The 6,707-nt window shown below is 42.7% G+C and overlaps 1 pseudogene; it reads right to left on the reverse strand.

The window, feature by feature from the left end:
• Positions 1 to 4,582: 4,582 nt before the first annotated feature.
• Positions 4,583 to 5,271, reverse strand: LOC116070903 (annotated as a pseudogene).
• Between the last annotated feature and the right edge of the window lie 1,436 nt (positions 5,272 to 6,707).

Below are 6,707 nucleotides of genomic sequence, written 5' to 3' on the forward strand. Positions count from 1 at the left end.
AAAAAAAAAAAAAAAAACAAGCAAAAATCCAGAAAACCCTTTATTATGTTTCTGCTTTCATATCCTGCTATGTTTGGATGGATATTTGTCATTACATGTTAAAAATCACAGGAAATTATAACCTGTAACAATAATGTCAGGTTGGTTATGGTCCCTGTTGGAGGCCAGCTCCTGCAGTATGTTTGGTGATCCAAGGAGGGGTTGGTGATTAATATAAAGCAGACACACACACACACACACACACACACACACACACACAGACACACACACATACGCTTCAACAGGTTTCAACAACTTTATTATTTCTCCTGTAGATTACATCTAGCAAAATCTCCCAAGTAGTACACAAATTACAATGTGCCCACATTTTTAAGTGAATGATTATAATAAACAAACAAACAAGCTGGGCAGTGGTGGCACACGCCTTTAATCCCAGCACTTGGGAGGCAGAGGCAGGCAGACTTCTGAGTTCAAGGCCAGCCTGGTCTACAGAGTGAGTTCCAGGACAGCCAGGGCTACACAGAGAAACCCTGTCTCGAAAAAAACAAAAAACCAAAAAACCAAAAAAACAAAAAAACAAAAAAAAAAAGAAAAAGAAATCTAAACGTGTGTGTGTGTGTGTGTGTGTGTGTGTGTGTTCGTCCTGGAACTAACTCTGTAGATCAGGCTGGCCTCGAACTCACAGAGATCCACTAAACTCTGCCTCCCAGGTACTGGAGTTAAAGGCTTAGGCTACTACCACCTCCCTACAATCAGCCACTGCTACTTTAAATCCTCAGGTGTACACCCACTCACCAATTTTTTATTAAGTCATATCAGAAAGATAAAGGTAAAAATAGGTACAAGAGATTATCACCTTCCTCACCAACCCAGCGTTAGCAAGAAAGCCACATAAGCTAAGTACTACCTGAGCTGCCATTGTTCTTGTTCCCTGACCTCAAAAAATCCATGGCTCAACTTTCTAAAGTGTGCTCTTCTGGATTTTAAATTATTCCCCAAAATTTTCTACATCGAAGCCACTAGCAATTTTATTTTTATTTTATACAGATTGGTGTTTTGCTTCTGAGCCATCTCTCTAGTCCCTAGCAAAAATATCTTAACCTAACTTTTACATCTCCAGGTTCCTTCTTTTTTTTTTTTTCAAAGACTTATTATATATAAGTACACTGTAGTTGTCTTCAGAAACACCAGAAGAGGGCATCAAATCTCATTACAGATGGTTGTGAGTCACCATGTGGCTGCTGGGAATCGAACTCAGGACCTTCAGAAGAGCAGTCAGTGCTCTTAACCACTGAGCCATCTCTTCAGCTCTCCAGGTTCCTTCTAAGGGTGGTGGTTGAATCATGAATCTGTTCCAGCAGCAACGCTCGAAAAACATCACTCACTCTTGTCACAAGTGCCAATGATACTGTCCAGTGAGGGGCTGGAACCCCCTCAGAGTTTTCCTGCAATTCATAGATTATGAGGAATGAGATGACCATGAGAGCAACAAGCAGAGTGAAACTCCACAACACCGTGGAGTCCTCAGAACATGTAGCCCTCGGCACACCCACTGTGGTGTGCTAACCGGTAGACCAAATTTCATGGGTTGATTCTAACGCTGTTTTGGTGTTTCTCTTGCAGCCCCCAACAGGTGGCATATTTAGTAACAGGAATTCAAAGTTGTCTTCAGAGACAGTGTTTGAGATGAGCCTGAGCTATAAGAAACATCCTATCTTTCCTCTTTAAAAAAAAAAAAGCTGGGTGGTGGTGGCCCATGCCTTTAATCCCAGCACCTAGGAGGCAGAGGCAGGTGGATTTCTGAGTTTGAGCCCAGCCGGGTCTACAGAGTGAGTTCCAGGACAGCCAGGGCTACACAGAGAAACCCTGTCTCGAAAAACAAAACAAAACAAAAAAAACCCTGTTAGTGTCAGTGAAGAACTGAAATGTGAATGATTAAATAAGCAAATGCGTGGCCAGTGTAGAGAGAAGAAAATGAAGATCTGGGTTTGTCAAAGCAAGTAAATAGGGTGGGAAAGCAAAGTGTAGCCAAATGACCCTGGTACATTCCACAAGTTCTCCTAGATTGCATATCAGCTAAAGTCATTTAAATGTTTTAAACAGATGCTCTGTGAGTAACAGCAAACTTGCCTTCTCATGTGTCTTGATGAAAGGCTAGAGAACAGACTTGAACTTGAACAAGAATTAAATGGAGTCTAGCAAACAGATTGATAGGTTTTTCATAGTAAAGTAGGAAATTCTAACTTGTGGGGCACTGGGTGAATGTGGGGTCCTACAGACTGCAACGCAGTAGCTGGAGGTTTCTGATTTGTATGAAGCCTTGAGTGTTTTGCTCTCCAGTATAGAAATGGGATAAGGGAAGTTTCTCAGTCAGGGTTTCTATTCCGGCACAAACATCATGACCAAGAAGCAAGTTGGGGAGGAAAGGGTTTATTCAGCTTACACTTCCACATTGCTGTTGATCACCAAAGGAAGTCAGGACTGGAACTCAAGCAGGTCAGGAAGCAGGACCTGATGCAGAGGCCATGGAGGGATGTTCCTTACTGGCTTGCTTCTCCTGGCTTGCTCAGTTTGCTTATAGAACCCAGGATTACAAGCCCAAAGATGGCACCACTCACAATGGGTTAGGTCCTCCCGTCTTGATCACTAATGAGAAAATGCCTTACACCTGGATCTCATGGAAGCATTTCCTCACCTGAAGCTCCTTTCTCTGTGATAACTCCAGTTTGTGTCAAGTTGACACACAAAACCAGCCAGTACAATTAACCCCTTGTCAACTCGACACACAAACACACACTATTAATCCTCTTATTCATGCCCCAGGTCTAAATAACCTTAAGTCTCACAGTCTTTGCAAATTCTTATATATTAAAACTTCAATCCCTTTAAAAATATCCAGTCTCGGGCTGGTGAGATGGCTCAGCGGGGAAGAGCACCGACTGCTCTTCGGAAGGTCCTGAGTTCAAATTCCAGCAACCACATGGTGGCTCACAACCACCCGTAATGAGATCTGACGTCCTCTTCTGGTGTGCCTGAAGACAGCTACAGTGTACTTACATATAGTAAATAAATAAATCTTTAAAAAAAATATCCAATCTTTTAAAATCCAAAGTCTCTTAACTGTGGGCTCCACTAAAATGCTTTCTTCCTTCAAGAGGGAAAATTATTAGGGTACGGTCACAATCAAAAGTGAAATCAAACTCCAACTTCCCCATACTATCTATGTTTTTTCTTAACAATCCTGTGTTCACTTCCTGTCAACTGGTTGCTTGCTCTGCCTCTTGGCATATGGGTGACTACTGTTAACTGTTTACAGTGTTCAGACAGAAAGCTCCTGTTTTAAAGGTGTGTACGAAGGCTGAGCCGCACAACAACTAGAACCAGGTTTTTCAAATTAAATAAATAACCTCAGGGTTCACAGTGTGATCAAATAATATATCACATCCGGAAGAGCCTGGAGCAGAGAGAAAAAGTATACTAAACAGAAAGAACATGACCCGCAGACTAGACATGGCCAGGGCTATCTTGAACGTGCAGGGAGAATAGCAGGAGATAGAGAATAGAGAAAGCATGGAAAGGAGAGGAGGAGTGGAGTGGAGCGTTAAGCCAACATCGCACGAATAGCAAAGGACAGCCAGGGCTATATAGCTGTCTCGAAAAACCAAAAATAAAAAAAAAAGCCTCTTTCATTTTTCGAGACAGGGTTTCTCGGTGTAGTCCTGGCTGTCCTGGAACTCACTCTGTAGACCAGGCTGGCCTTGAACTCAGAAATCCTCCAGCCTCTGCCTCCCAAGTGCTGGGATTAAAGGCATAGGCCACCACTGCCCGGCTCCCAAGTTCTTTCAATGGCTCAGACTGTATTTCCAGATCAGACCGTGGTAGTTAGAAACCAGGCATATGTGACAAGCTGATAGAGATCCATCTTCCCATCAATGAATGCACTGTGTATGTGTGTGTGAAGTTAAATGATTTTGTCTTTTTTTTTTTTTAAACAAGAAGTTTATTTAGATAACAAGATACTTGACTTGAAGGGAAAACTATCTAGATCATTTTGTTCAAGAATAATTTATCCCTACTTAAAGACAGATTGTCCTACATGTAACAGCTACATAGAAAAAAGTTGTAAAATTTTCCATGGTTTTACAATGATAAAAAAACATTAAAATTCTCAATAGAACAAGGTATGCAAGGATTTGGTGTTGTTGGATTCTTTTGTTAAAACAATGAGAGCAAAATAACTTACTGGAATATAAAGATAAGAGCTGAATGAGCATGTCACTAATGGAGAAGGGGGTATTTTCACAGACCCAGTACCATCCCCCAGACCATCTCCATCTGATGTCAACCAGAACAGAGCATTGGCCATTTAGTTTAAAAAGGGAAAGAAAAGAAGGAGCAATATGATTGTGCAAATACACCACTTACTTTATGTACAATAAAGAAATGGGGACAGAGAAATGAAAGAAGAGAGAAAACTATACTGTAGTAATCAGGATGTGGCAGGACCAAATCGAAGCTTTCTAATTGAGAATGTATTCTTGATCTATAACAAAATTCTGGAGTAAAGTAGCAGGCTCCCTTTTTAGTAGACACCTCCAGTCTGCTGCTAGAACACATCAATCGTGTCTTCATCCTCCATTTCCAACTGTGCAGGTGTGTCTGTCTTGTTGATTGCCCATCAAACCGGAATCTGATCTGCCTCATTGCCAAACCCCACTGTTCACAATAGGCTTTGATTAGCTTACTAATCTTTTTTTTTAAAAAAGATCTATTTATTATTATATGTAAGTACACTGCAGCTGTCTTCAGATGCACCAGAATAGGGCGTCAGATCTCATTAAGGATGGTTATGAGCCACCATGTGGTTGCTGGTATTTGAACTCAGGACCTTCGGATGAGCCGTCTCACCAGCCCGCCTCTTAGTCTTTTTTTTTTATATATGTGTGTGTGTGTTGTGTGTGTAGCCACACACTTTTTTTTTTTTAAAAGATTTATTTATTATTTTATGTAAGCACACTGTAGCTGTCTCCAGACACACCAGAAGAGGGCATCAGATCTCATTATGGATGGTTATGAGGCACCATGTGGTTGCTGGGATTTGAACTCAGGACCTTAGGAAGAGCAGTCAGTGCTCTTATCCGCTGAGCCATCTCTCCAGCCCTGGCCTCTTAGTCTTAAACTGCACCACAAAACCATCCTGTCCCGCCACCATCAAATTAATGATCTTTTTTTTTCAGTCTTGACTCCTTCCTTGGGTTTCTAGTTTGCCATGGGGAGCGCCGGAGTCTCCTCAACTGCAGCTTCACAAGAGGCACTGGGTCCACACTCAAGGAGCACACAAGCAGCACCAGAAGTGATTTTTTTTTAAAGGTTTATTTATTATATGTAAGTATGCTGCTACCTTCAGACACACCAGAAGAGGGCGTCAGATCTCATTACAGGTGGTTGTTGGGATCTGAACTCAGGACCTTCGGAAGAGCAGTCAGTGCTCTTATGGCTGAGCCATCTCACCATCCCCCAGAAGTGATTTTAAACCTTTTGTTTTTTCAAGACAGGGTTTCTTTGTGTAGATCTCACTCTGTAGACCAGGTTGGCCTGGTCAGAAATCTGCCTGCCTCTGCCTCCCAAGTGCTGGGATTAAAGGCATGCACCACCACTGCCCAGTGGGATTTTGAGTCTTATTTAGAACTTCAAGCACCAAATTTATCTGTGGGAATGGTTGTGTCTGAGATGATGTCTTCCACGACTTTTGAGATCTCATGTTTATATGGTGCTGGGGATCAAACCCATGGCTAGGCATATTAAACTACATTCGTAAGGACCCCTTTCCAGTGGTTTACCTGTAGTCCAGGCTGGTCTGAAGCAATCTTCCTGTCTTCTTTGCCTCTCTAGGGAAGGATGGGATTCCAGTATCTGAGTCCTTTTGCCCTTTCTCCAAGCAGGTACTTAATGGTTTACTAGACAGGGTTTCGGTATACAGTCCTAGCAGTCATTCAAGACAAGGCTGGTCTCCAACTCTGAAATCTGCCTGTCTCTGCCTCCCAAATGTATAATTGGACTATTAAAGTTCCCTCTGGAAAGGTGCACTCTGGCTGGCCAGTTGTGGAGGCCCATGCCTTTTATCCCAGCACTTGGGTGGCAGAGGCAGGTGGATTTCTGAGACCAGGCCAGCCTGGTGAGTTCCAGGACAGCCAGGGCTATACAGAGAAACCCTGTCTCAAAAGAAAGTCCCACGATCACAGACTTGTATTTCATCATTTGTAGGTCTTAACATCGGCTGTCTTTAAGTGACTCACCATTACTCTAGCTGGATGCCCCTTACATGAACACCCACCACAAAGCATAGAGCTCTAGCCAACAGGCCCTGAGATACCACTCAAGTCTCAGCTTCACAAAGTTGTTTTTGTGTGTGGCTTTTTTCTTTGAGATAAGATTGTACTAGATTGCCAGGCAGTGGTGGCGCACGCCTTTAATCCTAGCACTTGGGAGGCAGAGGCAGGCGGATTTCTGAGTTTGAGGCCAGCCTGGTCTACAGAGTGAGTTCCAGGACAGCCAGGGGTACACAGAGAAACCCAGTCTCAAAAAACCAAAAAGAAAGAGAGAAAGAAAGAAAGAAAGAAAAAAAAAGATTGTACTAGACAAGACAATGCTGGCCTAACTTTCAGACATATACCTGCCTGTTTCCCAAAACTGGGATTAAAAGTGTG

The sequence above is a fragment of the Mastomys coucha genome, unplaced genomic scaffold (assembly GCF_008632895.1).
Source record: "Mastomys coucha isolate ucsf_1 unplaced genomic scaffold, UCSF_Mcou_1 pScaffold22, whole genome shotgun sequence".
NCBI lineage: Eukaryota > Metazoa > Chordata > Mammalia > Rodentia > Muridae > Mastomys > Mastomys coucha.